We start from the raw sequence: 16309 nt of genomic DNA on the forward strand, positions 1-16309 counted from the left end.
CGGGACAATCGACATCGCCGGCGCGCCCTGATCACCACGTGGCTCTGATGCCAATTGTTGGAACCGCCAACTCCTTGCCGCAGCTCTCCTCTCCCTCTCACTCAGCTCGCTCTGGCTTGCCGTGGCTCCTTCAACGAAAGGAGGAAGAAGAGATTCAGAGAAGTTCAGAAAAGATAGTGGACACAATAGTTTTTCCGGCGCTCAAACGCCCCCTTGTTACCTCGAGCACGAACTCGACCTTGTCAGTTTGTTACAATGCCATCAGGTGGCTTTATACCCCCGAGCCGGCGCACCGGGCACGCACCCACGCCTCCACTCGCCCCTGATCCTCCCCGCGCTCTCCGCGCACTGACCGCGCCCACGCTGTGCCCGACGCCCGCGTCACACGGCCAGCTCCAACGGCTCGCGCCTGACCAGGCCACCTAGGCTCGCCAACAAATGCACACACACACACACCCTGGTGCACGGACATGCCCGTGCACCCAACGCACGCACACGCGCACGCCCTAGTCCCCGGACCCGACGCGCCCAGCAAGTCTAGCGCACGCCCATACCCGCGCTCGACGTCCCCGGCTTCGTCGTCGTGGCTTATTCGCCCATCATCGCCTATGGATCTAATGAGCACTCGATCCGATCCCTATTCTATGGTGGCTAGCCCTATTTATAGAGGCCCTAGTCCTCTTCCCAAATATTGAGCGGGAAGGGCGCCAACAACGGCCATTTTGAAGGGGAACATCTAATACAGGTTATCCTGACTAAAGTTGGTCTTCGACTGCCAAAGGCACTCGTGATAACGCCGTCTTGGGCTCCACGGTAACCTCCATCCTGCCGCTCTGCCGCTCTTGGTCTCGTTGCACTAAAATGGCAACCTTTGCCTAATGCCTCGGTACTCCATGCCTGTGCTTGCCCCCTTTGCACCAAAGAGGAAACAAGGACACTGCGCAGGCTGGCGCCCGCCTGGTCTCGATCATCATGGCTTGCGTCGCGAGTACCTCACGAGGTACCCTGCCTTGATCTCTCTGCCTCCTCGCGAGCCTGCCTGGCAAGGCCACTCCTGAGGAAGCCTCGTGTTGTCTGCCCCGCGAGGCTTGGCCCCTCGCGAGGGTCTTGTTTTTTGCATTGATGAAGATGGGCCGTACTGGGCCACCACTCGAGCCACGCTGCAAGCCGCAGGCAGGCAAGTTTGGGGACCCCCGTTCCCAGAACACCGACAGTAGCCCCCGGGCCCAAGGCGCGCTTGGACTTGGCTTGGCAGAGAAGCGAAGGGGCAAGTGCGGAGCGCCACGGGCCCCATCAGCATGCGGCCTTGGGCGCCGTGTGGCGATTGATTGGACGTGGGCGTCTCCGCTTCCCCACGCCACCTCCGCAACTGCTCGACTGACAAAAGGCTGGCCCGGGGTTAGCCTTACCTGCATTACTCTCGTTCTCCTTGCTTCAGATCCCCTTTCTTGCTCTTCGCCCTCCTGCTTCCGAAATCTCCAGATTTGCCGCATCCTTTCTCCTCCGGCGAGCAATTGCACCCTGCAAGACCTCGGCCGGGGCTGCATCAGCCTGGTACTCGCCGGCTCTGGTCTCCCCCAACGTGACGGAGAAGAATCTCGCCCTCACACGCCAGATGGCGGCATCGCAGATCAACAAGATGGGGGAGACTGCTCTCCGGCTTGGCTCCGCCCTGCCGGAGGACAAGGGGAGCACCTTCTACCCCCTCCGCCCGGCTGGTCTGGTTCCTCCTTTCTCTGAGTTCTTCCATGCCGTCCTTCGCCAGTATCAGTTGCATGCTCTGCATCTCCACCCCAACTCCGTTCTACTTCTGTCGATTTTCGCCTACTATTGTGAGGCGCACGTCGGGGTGATGCCCTCCGTGGCCTTGCTACGCCACTTCTTCTCCCTTCTGGTTACTGGCGCCAACCTCTTGGCGTGCGTGAGCTTTGTCGCGTATTCCAAGTCCAACGCCATCTCAAAGGCCGAGAAGAGGGCCGACGGCTTCCGGAGCAAGTGGATCATGGTGGACGCCAGGTGCCACAACCCCCTGTTGAAGCTGCCCACAGAGCAGCCCAAGGCCGTTGAGGCGTGGTCCCGCATGAAGCTTCACAACCGGCTGGCGAAGCTGGTGCTGGAGAAGATGAACGCCAACCTGAGGCCGGGCAATCTGAGGGCAGCGAAGCTGACCGGGGCCTCACTCCTGAGGGAGTTCCTGTCGCACCGGGTGGCCCCTCTTCAGGCGCACTCGCGCCCGCTGTGGAGGCTCATGGATGCGGACGTCATCCTCCGCCTGAGCTTGGACGCCCTGAATGACGAGGATCTGACCGCGGCCCTCCGCTTCTTGGTCGGAGAGGATGTGGCAGGCCCGGTGGATGCTTTGGTCCCTTTGTTCCTTTGTGATGATTGGGAACGGGTGGTGGACACCATGTCCACCTTCGGCGGGGTCGGTCTGGTGCCAGCAGAGGATCCTGAGGGCCAGGCGGCGACGACGACAGTGAACTTGTCCTCCGGTTACTCCAGCGGGGGAGAGGAGGAAGATGACGACGAGGATGAGGAGCGTGACTCGGAGGCGACCTTCGAGGGGACGAGGGAGACTTCCCCCTGGCGCAGGTCCAGCGCCCTCCGCTCCATGCCTTATGACGATGAGGCCGGTGCCAGGCGAGGAGGGGAGGACCCGCCCATGGTCCCGAAGAAGGACAGGTCCGGGCTGATCTCCCGAGGGTCCACCTTGACCCTCGCGTTGGCCGAAGCCAACTCTAGCCCTTCAGGTGCACCTTCCTCTGCGGCTGGGCCTCCCGAGGCTGAGCCCCGCAAGAGGCTTTCGGGCTTCAAGCTTGGCCGGAGTCCGTGGGATCCCGCGGCAGTCAACCAGTAAGTACTCATACTTTGCCTTGCTCCTGTCTTTCGCTGTCGAGGCCTGACATCTTCATTGGGATGGCTGCTACCTGCAGCGAAGAGGCTGAAGGGAGACGCGGCGACCACGCCTAGAACGGGATCGTCAACCGTGGACGCGTCTTCCCTCGCGGGGAAGGGAGGCAGCAGGGCCCGCATGTCCTCTGCCCGGTCATCCTCACGAGGCCAGCAGGGACGCTCCGGCGAGGAGTCAGCCCCCGTGACCCCGCTAACTCTGGAGGCGCCTGCGCTTGATGTTGTCACTGAAGTGGCCAAGGCTTAGGAGGTCCCTGCCTCCCAAGTTGTGATCACGCTGTCGTCTTCTCCTCCTACTCCGCCGGCTCCCGTCTCCTCTACCTCCTCCGTCGCCTTGGACCAAGACGCCGACAAGCTGAGTCGGCTGCGGGAGGATCTCTGGAGCGCGGGCCCCTGCCGGTGGCCAGGCGCCTAGAGTTGGTCTATGGCTGGGTTCGCTCTGATGCCTCTGTCTGAGCGGCGTTGAGCCAGGCTGTGACGGCTTCCGAGGAGGGGAAGCAAGCCACCTCCCAGGCCATGGCCGCTCGCGATGCAGCGTTGAAGGATGCTTCAATCGTCAAGGGCCACTGCAAGACGCTAGACAGCGAGTTGCAAGGGCTGCATGATGAGCTCGCCAAGGAGATTCACGACCACCAGGTGAAGGAGGAGGAGATGAAGGCTCGTGAGGCTGCTGTCAAGGACTGCGACGCTGAACTCTTAGCCGACCGCGACCGGCTGAAGACGCTAGAGCAGCCGCTGAAGATGGAGAGGGTCGAACTAGATGCCGAGGCGAAGGTCTTGGCCGAGGACCGCGCGGCCTTCGCGCGCAATGAGGAGAGGGCTCGCATAGCGCTGAAAACGCTTTATGACGGGGGCCTGGAGAAACCGATGGCCGGAGCCAAGGAAGGCCCAGCTAAGCTGGTTCCCTTCCTTGTCGAGGCGCTTGAGGAAGTCGTGATTGGCATCGGCCCCATGGCCGAAGTTGAGGCCCGCATCCTTTCCTCCGCAGCGCTGACGCGGATCCTCAGCCACGTCTACCTCCGCAACCCCGAAGCCAACCTTGACGACCTACTGGAGCCCGTGGACTCCAACCGCTCCGCCGCTGCTGCCGAAGCCGTCAAGGGTCGAGCGGAGGCCTTGCTGGGGAAGTTCCGCGCCTTCAACACCGCGCCCAAGCAAGGCGCTGCCGGCTCTGCGGCCCCGGGGGATGGAGCTGACAAGCGCGACTCCACCACGAGCGGTGGCATAGCCTAGGGGTGATCTTCTCGCGGCCTCTTTCCTGCTTTGATTCTTGCAACATGCACCATGCCTCGTGGAGGCGTTTAAATTTGTGTTTGGTATTGTGAGAACAATCTATGATCTGTAATATTTGCTTCTGGATTTGCTAGATTTTGCGGTTTCCTTCCTATTTGCTCGTGTTCTACGTCGACAGGGCCCGGCCCCACGCATACCTCAGCCGCCGTTAGCCCCGACCGGATCACCAGGATGGGACTAAGGAGTGAGGGGCTACGTGACAAGTTAGGCTCCTGAGTCGCGATGCTCAGGAGTCCCCCTTGACGCGCAAACAGCAAATATGGAGGGGGTGGAAGAGAGGATCTGCCGTTCTACGTCGGCAGGGCCCGGCCCCGCGCATACCTCGACCGCCGTTAGCCTTTCGGAACTAAGGAGTCAGGGGCAACATGACTAGTTAGGCTCCTGAGTCACGATGCTCGGGAGTCCCCCTTGACGCTCAAAGGGGTCTTCATACCTTGGCTCCGCTCGGGGAGGGGCGTGCGACGGCCAGGTCCGAGGGACCTGGATGGATGGCGTGTGCTCGGGCATGGCCCGGGCGCAGCCCCCGTGCCCAACCCCCTCACGCGACGCTCCCGAGGGGAGGCTTTGCGATGAGGCCAGACACTGAGCTCTGGCTCCTTGAGGTTGCTACAGCCGTGGGCTGCCCTCAGTTGATTATCACCAGCGTGGATCATAGCGCTTCCGTACATGTACGGGCATAGCCGCTCCTCCGAAGTGTCGTCAGCCAGTGCGGAGCATGGTGCTTCCACTGGTACGTGGGAGGGGGGCTCCCATCCGGGAGGAGCCCCCGGGGCGTGTACAGCCCCGCCCTGACACGTGGTCGGCACGGTAGGGCTAGGAGAGTTGTATCTGGGCACCTGTGAGCCAGCGCAGGACTCACGAGGCCCTACCTCGAGGCGGGTTGCACCTAGCTTTGGGCCTTTGTCGGTGGTACGTTCCTGCAAGATGGTAAAGATGCAAATGCTCTACGTCCTCAGTTCCCGGCCCTCGAGCAAGCTCAGCCGCCGCTGGTATGCCAGGTCGCGATGCCGTGGACAAGGCCAGGGGATGAGGGCTGGAGAGCCAGTAAGAGCTCCTGAGTCACGATGCTCAGGTGCCCCCCTTTTAACGTGCAAGCGATTTGCATGAGGAAAGATAGGCCCGTGGTAGGCGACGGGCGATGATCATAGGTAGGTTAAGCATGAACAAGCAAATCAACTTAGATAGATGCAGAGAAAGGCATACGCCACTGGGCCAGGCCCGAGCGGCTTGGGGATGATGCAGCCCGAGGGGCGCCCCCAACAAGGTAAGCTGAAGACATAAGCAAAACGGATACATGCCGCGGGGACAGACCCACGCGGCCTAGGAATGATGAAGCCCTGAGGGCGCTCCCAGCTGAAGCGAAACTTGAGATAAGTCACCTAATACCATTGCAAAGCGAGTGTCGGAGTAGCTGACAGTGCGTGGTGAAGAAGCCAGCCCTGACGAGCCCTTGGGCCTCCGAGCCTCGGGAGGCTCAGGAGGTCCGGGCGGCTCGGCGAGGTCCACCTCCATTTCCACCAGGAGCGCGCGGTGCTTGGCCACCTGAGCTTCCAGAATGCTTCTCATCAGGCGCTGGTGAGCAGCAGCCACGTTTAGCAGGCCGAAGGGCATGCGAACGTAGTTGTGCGGTGGACCCTCGCAACATCCTGCGTGCGAAGGCCAGAAGCACTCCTGAGACGCGACTCGATTGAGCCCCGGGTAGTCGATGCAGACGCGCAGCCCGCCATCCTCACCTGGATGGGCAGCCACACTGGGCAGGCGGCGGTTGCCACGCATGACTCTCGATTCCTGCAACTCCTGAGCAACCTTGGTGATGAACTCCTGAGGTTGGGCCCTCCCTGCCTTACGCCTTCCTGAGGGAAATGTGCCGCGAAGCATGCCTCCAAGTGGTGCCCAAGCGCCTCACTCATGATCTTGGCAAAGTCAGTGGCTCCCCATGAGAGAGACCCCGAGCCTTGCCCGAAGAGGGCACCAGGCGAGCCTTCCTATGCGATGGAGGGTGGCGCCCCTTGGACGGGCACAGATCCGGATGTGGCACCTTCGGAGGTGCCTGCCTCCTGAGGCCTTGAGTCAGGTGATGTCTTCTTCTTCTTGGGAGTTGCTTCAGGAAGGTTTCTACTCTTGCTGTCTAGGTCCTCGATTGACGCGACTTGGAAGACGCGCTCGAGAGAGCACACCGCATCCTTCTCTTCACAGGGGACCATGATGACTCCGCCACTTCCTGGCATCTTGAGGACGGTGTAGCCATGGTGAGTCACTGCCATAAACTTGGCCAGGGCGGGATACCCTAGGATGGCATTGTATAGCAGGCGAATGTGGGCAACGTCAAAGTCAATGAGCTCGGTACGATAGTTGTTGCACCGCCCAAAGGTGACAGGGAGGCGGACCTACCCTATCGGGGCAGTGGAGCCATCAGTGACTCCTGAGAAAGGCTTGGTTGGTTGAAGCTGATCATATGGCACTTGGAGATTGTTGAACGTCTCGACGGACAGGACGTTGAGCCCTGCTCCTCCGTTGATGAGGGTCCTGGTGACTTGCACATTGCTGATGACTGGGGAACAGAGCATCAGGAGGACACCGGCCGTTGCCGCACACTTGAGTTGATCCGCTGAGCTGAATGTGATGGCGCACGCAGACCATCTGAGAGGGTGCGTGTCCTCAAGCTTGGGGAGGACTGCATTCACCTCGCGAGCAAACTGCTTGAAGATGCGCTGAGAGGCTGGGGCCTGGGCACCGCCCAAGATGCAAGTGATTGCACGCGGCTCCTGGAAGCCCCCAACCCCCTCGTCCTGATGATGGTCAGCATTCCTTCTTGGTGGTGGTGGTAGAGGAGGAAGTCCTGCGTTGCCTTGCGGGCGATCCTCACGAGGCTGATCTCTCCAAGCCCCCTCGCGAGGCTGGTCCTACTAGCGGTCCTCACGAGGCCGGTCACGCCACCCTTGGCAAGGGCCACGGTTGTACCATCGTCCTCCACCTCTTGCTCCGCCTCGGTCATAGCCCCGATTGTTGCACTCGGGACATCGACCGACGCGGCCTTCTCGCACGGCCCTGAGCTCTTGGCATTCGTTGGTGTTGTGGGTATGGAGATCATGGTACACACAGTACCGGCTGCCCTTGGACGACTCTGGCTGGTCCCTGCCGCGCTTCATGTCCGGCTCTGCTGCGAGCACAGCTGCTCCCTTGCGCTTCACGTCCTTGGCCCTGGCTTTCTTCTCTTGTGGGTCCGCAGCCGGGAGCTCGAGAAGGGAAATGTGTCCCTCCTCAGCCCTTGCGCACTTGGTCGCCAGGTTGAACAACTCCAGAGACATACACAGATCTTCGTGGATTGCCAGCTCCTCCTTCATCTTGACGTTGCGGACGCCGTCAAAGAACGCCAAGATGATGGCCTCCTCGGTCACCTTGGGAATCTTGAGGCGAGCATTGTTGAAGCGTTGGATATACTTCTGTAGGGTCTCTCCGGGTTGCTCCTTGATGCGGCGCGGGTCACCCACGGCCGGCGGACGGTCGCGAGTGCCCTGGAAGTTGGCGATGAAGCAAGTGCGCATCTCGTCCCAGGAGGAGATCGTTCTAGGAGGCAGGTTCAGGAGCCAGGTGCGGGCACTGTCCTTGAGGGCCATGGGAAACCAGTTCGCCATGACCTTCTCGTCCCCATTGGCGGCTTCGATGCCTAGCTCGTAGAGCTTTAGGAACTCCGCGGGGTCGGCAGTGCCGTCGTAGCGAGGGGGCAGGTCAGGTTTGAACTTGCCCGGCCAGGCGACACTGCGTAGCTCGATGGTGAAGACGCGACAGCCTGCGGTGGCCACCGGAGCTCTCTGCTGATGCAGGGCTTGCTCCTGGAGGTTTCCATGCGCCGCTTCCTGGAGCAGCGCGGGGGTCTTGACGTGCTGGCGCAGGGATCCGGTCATGGCGCACTGGTGCCGGGAGCACACGAGCACCTTCCTGGGGACGGGGGATTTCTTGGCAGCTCCTTTCTTGTCGTGCGGGCGTCAGACGTGGTGGATCTCGTCCTGGGGCCGCGCGCCTTGGAGCCAGGGCGCCTTATTGGGGAGGAGGTGGCGGAGGTACCTCCTGGGCTGCACCACCCACGCAGGACGGAGGGTGAGGCAGCAAGAGGGACGGCGCAGGGGAGCCCCCTGCGGCGCTGACAAGCTACGTGATGCGAGCGAGACACACCTCGTAGAGATCGTCGACGGGACGGTAGTGCAGGAGCTCACGCGCCAGGAGCAATGCGGCGTGCGCGTCTGTGGGAGCGCGACGGGCGTGGGACGACGAGCCAGCTGGAGTCAGCGACGGGGTGGCGGTGCGGCCTTCCCGCCGCACTGAAGGATGCAGCAACGAGGCCTGCTGCTCGTTCCCCGCCGGGCCAGTGGCGGTGTTGGAGGCAGGCGACAAGGAACGACGGGGACACCCATCGACGAGAGTCGTCTGGGCAACACGGGCGGCGAGGGTAGCCCGACGCTCGGCTCGAGCCCGGCGTGCGTCAGCCATGGACACGACGGAAGATCGAACGTGAAATAGCGGAAGAAAGATTCCCGCGCACCCCTACTTGGCGCGCCAAATGTCGGATGTTAGGTTCCGGCAGACCCTTAAGGCTCGAACTCTGGGGTGCGCACAAATATCTTCCCCCTACCGATCCACGTCCGATCACCTTGCGAGAATCTAAGCTAAACGATGAACAACACAAGGGACACAAGATTTATACTGGTTCGGGCCACCGTTGTGGTGTAATACCCTACTCTAGTGTGTGGTGTGGTGGATTGCCTCAGGGGTTGATGATGAACAGTACAAAGGATGAACTGCCTCGCGAGAGGTGTTCTTGAGCTGGTGCGATGAACTACTTGGATGAGCTCGATCGCCTATGGATCTAATGAGCACTCGATCCGATCCCTATTCTGTGGTGGCTAGCCCTATTTATAGAGGCCCTGGTCCTCTTCCCAAATATTGAGCGGGAAGGGCGCCAACAACGGCCATTTTGAAGGGGAACATCTAGTACAAGTTATCCTGACTAAAGTTGGTCTTTGGCTGCCAAAGGCACTGGTGATGACACCGTCTTGGGCTCCATGGTGACCTCCATCCTGCCGCTCTGCTGGTATTGGTCTTGTTGCACTGAAATGGTAACCTTTGCCTGATGCCTCGGTACTCCATGCCTGTGCTTGCCCCCTTTGCACCAAAGAGGAAACAAGGACACTGCACAGGTCGGCGCCCGCCTGGTCTCGATCGTCATGGCTTGCGTCACGAGTGCCTCATGAGGTACCCTACCTTGATCTCTCTGCCTCCTCGCAAGCCTGCCTAGCGAGGCTACTCCTGAGGAAGCCTCGTGTCGTCCGCCCCGCGAGGCTTGGCCCCCCGCCAGGGTCTTGAGTTTTGCGTTGATGAAGATGGGTCGTACTGGGCCACCACTCGAGCCACGCCGCGGGCCGCAGGCAGGCAAGTCTAGGGACCCCCGTTCCCAGAACGCCGACACTTACGGCCAGGGCTCGTGTACATGGAGAGGCAATGGACGGCAGCAACATCTTGTTCATCGGCAGCTAACCGGCTGGGTCAAACCGGAGGAAACAGCGTCGTCATGTTCATCGAGAGCAAAGCCACTAGGTCGGAACACATCCTGTTCACCGGGAGCCAACCGGCATGGATGGAATAGCCGGAACAGGGTCTGGCATACCGCAAAATGGAGGAAAACGGCCTTCTGTTCGACCGCGTACGATCGAAACGTGGTCCTGTTCATCAGGAAGGGTCTTGCGTACCGCAGAACAAAGGAAACAGCCTTCTATTCGAGTGCCTACAGTCGAAACGGGGTCCTGTTGATCGGGAGGGGTGTGGCATACCGCAAAACGGTGGAAAGAGACTTGTTGGAGCGCCTACGGTCGAAACGAGGTTCTATTCATCGGGAGGGGTGTGGCGTACCGCAAAACGGGACTCCATGGCCTACTATTCATCCACCGTGTACTGCCTCACTCCAGCCTCCACGGGCTATTGTTCATCCACCGTCGACTTCGTCTAGCCTCCACCTGCTACTGTTCATCCACCGTCAACTTCCTCCTACCTCCACCATCTACTGTTCATCCACGGGGTCATGTTCATCCATCCTCCACCTAATACTATTCAACCAGCCCTCCACAGGGCCCTATTCATCCACCCTCCACTAGCTACTATTCAACCAGCCCTCCATGGGGTCCTGTTCATCCACCCCCAACCGGCTCAATCAGGTGGTGTGTGGCGGCCTCCTCTCGATCGGGGTCCTGTTCATCCAGCGGCAACGGCCTCTACTACCACGGGGTCATGTTCATCCAACACCCATCAGGAACTATTCATCGAACCCCCAACAACGATCATTCTTCATCAAGAGGCAACAGCAGGTTCGATCGGCTTCAGTTCAGGTTAAGTTAACAGCCAAGGGATCGATCGCTCAGGTTCAGTAATGTAGCTAGTGTAGTCGTTCGGGTTCAGTAAGTGAATGCCTCACTCGGGTTCAATTAGAGCTCAACGCCTCGCACACACGCGCGTACGCGTGCGAGAGAAATGCGCAATCTCTCCGTGAATCGCTCGGCCCCGACCACCACCATAACCGGGAACTCCCCGATATTTTCCTCGCCCTCGCTTCTACCATGATTTTTTCCGTCATAGACGGCCCAAAGAATGTCATGCAGGTGCGTCCCCGGCCCGCCCAGGACGAAAAGCCCATTTTCTGTCAAGATTTTTTGTAACACCCACGATGTGGCTATATCTCCCACATGTCGAAGCACGACTTAGAGGCATAACGTCATGGTGGTTTTGTCGCAAGAAGGGTCATATTCACACAATCCCATGTAATGACCAAGAATGGGATAAAGAGTTGGCTTACAATCGCCACTTCACACAATGAACATATAATTCATACATCATTCAGAGTACACACATAGTCCGACTACGGACGAAGCCAAAAGAAAAGAAGATAACCCAACTGCTAGATCCCCGATCGTCCCAACTAGGGTCCACTACTGATCAACATGAAATGAAACATAGCAACGACCAAGATCTTTGTTGAGCTCCCATCTACGCTCGGTTGCATCACCTGCACTGGTATCATCGGCACCTGCAACTATTCTGATAGTATCTGGTGAGTCACGAGGACTCAGCAATCTCAAAACCCACAAGATCAAGACTATTTAAGCTTATGGGTAGGATAAGGTGATGAGGTGGAGTTGTAGGAAGCGCTAAGCAAATATGGTGGCTAACATACGCAAAGAAGAGTAAGATGAGAAGTTACGCAACGGTCGTCATCTAGAAGTGATCAAGAAGTGATCCTGAAGACTACTTACGTTCAATCATAACCCAAACCGTGTTCACTTCCCGGACTCCACCGAGAAGAGACCATCATGGCTACACACGCGGTTGATGCGTTTTAATTAAGTCAAGTGTCAAGTTCTCTACAACCGGATATTAACAAATTCCCATCTGCCACATAACCGCGGGCACGGCTTTCGAAAGTTTAAACCCTGCAGGGGTGTCCCTACTTAGCCCATCACAATCTCTCATGATCAGCGAAGGATATTCCTTCTCCCGGAAAGACCCGATCAGCCTCGGAATCACAGTTACAAGACATTTCGACAATGGTAAAACAAGACCAGCAAGACCGCCCGAATGTGCCGTCAAATCCCGATAGGAGTCGCACGTATCTCGTTCTCAGGGCACACCGGATGGGCAAGACATCGGGTTGGCATAGACCCTGGTTGCCAGGGGGCGCCGGACATCGACCAACACTTGGAGAAGCACTGGCCCAGGGGGGTTAAAATAAAGATGACCCTCGGGCTCGCGAAAACCCAAGGGAAAGTTAGTAGGTTGTTAGGCAAATGTAAAACCAAGGTTGGGCCTTGCTGGAGGAGTTTTATTCAAAGCAAACTGTCAAGGGGTTCCCATAAACCCGACCGCGTAAGGAACGCAAAATCAAGGAACATAACACCGGTATGACAGAAACTAAGGCGGGAAGAGTGGAACAAAACACCAGGCATAAGGCCGAGCCTTCCACCCTTTACCAAATATATAGATGCATTAATTAAAATAAGAGATATTGTGATATCCCAACATAAACATGTTCCAACATGGAGCAATCTTCAACTTCACCTGCAACTAACAACGTTATAAGAGGGGCTGAGCAAAAGCGGTAACATAGCCAAACAATGGTTTGCTAGGAAGGTGGGTTAGAGGCTTGACATGGCAATATGGGAGGCATGGTAAACAAGTTATAGGTAGCGCAGCAAAGCGATAGAATGAAGCAACTAGCAAGAAAATATAGAAGTGATATCGAGGGTAATGGTCATCTTGCCTGAAATTCTGCTAGGAAGAAGAATGAGTCCATGAAGTAGATGAACCAACATAGTTGAACGAATCCTCACAAACGCAATGTTACCGGAACTATCAAGGAGAAGCGCAACCAGAAAGGAGCAAACAACATGGTAAATAACCATCACATAAGCATGGCATGATGCAAAATCAAGTATGATGCATGTCCGGTTTAATGAGGCATGGCATGGCAAAGTGCACAAACAACACTACAAGTTAAGTGGAGCTCAATATGCAACGGGTTGCATATTGACGAAACACCACATACAATTATTTAGTTCACTCCCCTTTATGCTACCCAACAATATTAAAGGATGCAACATGGCAAGAGGTGAAACATAATAGAACTACCTATCTAGGCAAGTTTAAATGAGGCTGGAATAACAAACAACAATTCCGAAAAATCCTCATGTCCATATTTCAAATTTGGTACTGTTCTGCCCTAAAACATATTTTATTGTTATTACACAGGAAAATCAAGTGCACCAAGTTAATCTATGAATTTTTCCACCCCATTTACATATATAGTTTATTTAATTCAGAGATACGGTTATTTAGTTATGAAATAAATCATTTTAGCATGGCATTTGAGCAAATTTCAACAAATAGCATTTTAAACATTTTAAACATGGATGAAAGTGGGATATTGTGAAACTAGATGAAATTCTAAGCATGTTACATATATGACATGTTTTATTTAGATGCATGGTTAAATAGTTATTAGCATTTTAAAACAGGGGCATTTCTGTAATAAGCATGTCCAGGATTTAATGAAAAATTCACAGCACAGGAAAAAACAAGTCACGGGCCAAATTAGAGGCCGAAACAGGACATGGGCGCTGGGGGGGTTTCTCACCATGAGCCAAGGCCCAGCTCGGTGAGGAGGGCGCTGGCTGGGCAGGACAGGGATGAGGCCCACGAGGTAGGATCAACGGGCACAGGGACTTGGCGCTGCGTGCGTTCCAGGAAGACGAGCGGGCAAAGCAGGGGACGGCGGCCAGCGAACAGGAGGGGCACCAGCGGCGGGGACGGGGCCCTGCCGGCGGGATCCGGCCATGAACGGGCAAGGGCGGCAGAGACCGGCCGGATCTGGTGGGTGGCCGTGGTGGGACTTGGCGAGGAGGCAACCCGCGGGAAGCTTCTGTGAGGCTCCCATGGTGGCTCTACTGTCCAAGAAAAGAGAGATTGGGGAAGGTGAGAAATGAGGCAGGAGGGAAGGAAGGATAGGGCAGGCGCGATGGGGCTCATCTTGCTAGCTGGTTTGGTCGCCAGCGGCGGCGCCGAACGACGAGGGAAGGAGGAGGAGCACGGGGAGGCTCGGGGCAGGGGCTTGAGGACGGGCATGCTACGGGAGGAGGAGGCCGGGAATGAGCCTCCTGCTCGATCTGGAGGCGGGCGCGAGGATGGTTCAAAGGGAGGAGGTGGAGGCTGCTGGCTGGATGGAGCCGATGGTGGCAGGGCGAGCGCTGGTTGGCCCGGCGCTGAAGACGAGGTGGAGCGATGGTTGCTGCGGGAGGAGATCCCGAGGAGGGAGGCGACCGGGTGGAGCTAGTGGCGGCGGCGCGATAGGACAAGGGGGAGGATTTTCTAGAGGTGCTTCCTAAGGGATTGGTCTATATATAGAAGGACGTCAAAAATGAGGGCAATTGGACCGTCCGATCGTAATCAGACGGTTAATAATAAAACGCTAGGAGAGTCCAACAAAGAAACAACGATATTTTACGGATGTTTGGAAATGATCCGGACCCATCGGTAACAACTGCCCAGGTCGAGTCCGAGGGAGTTTCGGACACGCACACGAGGGGGTCTATGCATTGTACGGAGAGATTCCGGTTTAGACAAGAGGGAAAACGTAGAACAAGGTTGGTCTGGGAACGATCGAACGAAACCAAGGGGGGACGCGGAAACTACGAGTGGATGCAAGCTTTATGAAAACATGCAGATGCAATGCGCATGATGCTATGAGATGAGATGCATGACATGAACAAAATGCAAAACGAAAGACAAAAACCCAACCACGAAGGAAATAACATATCACATAGCCGGAAATGGCAAGAGTTGGAGTTACAGTTATGGAAAGTTACATCCGGGGTGTTACAACACTCCACCACTACAAGAGGATCTCGTCTCGAGATCTAGGATGGCACCGGAGAGAAACGGAAGAGGAAGAGAAGAGGTAAAACTAAGTTGCTTCTTCGACTAATGAGCGAAACTAAAGAACCTTAGAGATTGCAAAAACTTGAAAGAACAAATACAACAGAGACGAACAAGATTGCAAATAGTATGTTGGACAAGAGGAACAATAAATATGATGAGAACCAAGAGCTTAGGAGACAAGATAGATTTTGACAAGGAATATGAATAAAGAATTTGGGCAGCACTCCGGTTGAAAAGAGATGCAAGGCTTGATAACATGAAGGAACTTGAATGAGAACACAACACTCTGGTTAAACGGATAAGCAAGGAAAAGAACACAATCCTCACAATTCGAGATGATGAGTGAAAAGAGAAACATCACAATGCCTCCAGAAGAAAGAATAGAAGATAGATCATTGGAATAACAGCATGGAGAAGAAAATGCCAACTTCTGCCACAAAAGAACTTGGAAAGCACCCTTCCAAGAAGGTTATAACTGAGTTGTTGGAAAACCCACAACGAAACGAATAAGCTTGTAGTGGTCTTATGGAAAACTTCTCAAAATTGAGGCGAAATTCTGCCACTACGGAAACAAATAATATAATTGATAACACCAACGGGATGAAAAACTTCTTCCACCAAGATGATAGAGAGATAACTTGGACCATTGATAATCACCGTAATAGCAACATTCCTTATAGTAAGCTTTAGGTGAAATATGACACAAGATAACTTCCAATGAAGCAATTATGATGGGTTGAAACAACTCATGATCGAAGAGAAAATGACTGTTTTAAAATATCTCATTCTTGACAACTTGTGAATCATGAAACATGAAGAGAAATTGTCAAGGATGACATAACACCATCTCGAAAGATAAGATAGAAGGAATTGCACTTCGGAATGCAAGATGAAGAATGCTTGAACGCCTCAAAACAAAACATGTGTTGAGCACCATGTTTAATTTTGAGTATAGCTTGGCGGGTCATAACTTTGAGAGAAATCTTGAAGAACAATTGAAGAATGAAAATAATCCTTGACGAACCACCATGTAGAGCCTCCATGAAGAACTCCGGTAATAAAAGGATGATAAAATCTGTATGGTGAGAGCAAGGACATTTGGAAGTGGCCTTCAAAGTCTGGAGTCTTTATGGCAAAGATATACTAAGACTCTTGCTTCTCACACCTAGTGGTTGATCCCATATTCAAGTGGATTTGGAAGTGTGCATGCACGCTAAAGCTAAAAGTTTTTGGTTGGCTTCTGTTAATGGATCGTTTGAACACCAGGGATATGATGCAATGTCGGCAGTGGGTCATCCAGGATGATACTTGTGTGCTATGTAACCTTGCACAACATGAGGATCGGGCTCATCTTTTCTTTGCTTGCAATTTTAGCCAAAGGGTTTGGAACTATCTTGGGATTTCTTGGACTGTTCAACCAAACCAAACCACATATGATATGGCTCAAGCAGTTAGGAAGGATTTTGGTCACCCTTTCTTCTCTGAGGTTGCTTTCACTACTTCTTGGAGTATTTGGATACAAAGGAATGGGAAGATCTTCAGAAATGAACAATCCTCATTTAGAGCTTGGAGAAGAAACTTTATACATGACATCTCTCTTCTGTCTCACAAGATTAGATGTAAATGTAAA

The sequence above is a fragment of the Triticum aestivum genome, chromosome 2B (genome assembly GCF_018294505.1).
Source record: "Triticum aestivum cultivar Chinese Spring chromosome 2B, IWGSC CS RefSeq v2.1, whole genome shotgun sequence".
In the NCBI taxonomy this organism is placed as follows: Eukaryota; Viridiplantae; Streptophyta; class Magnoliopsida; order Poales; family Poaceae; genus Triticum; species Triticum aestivum.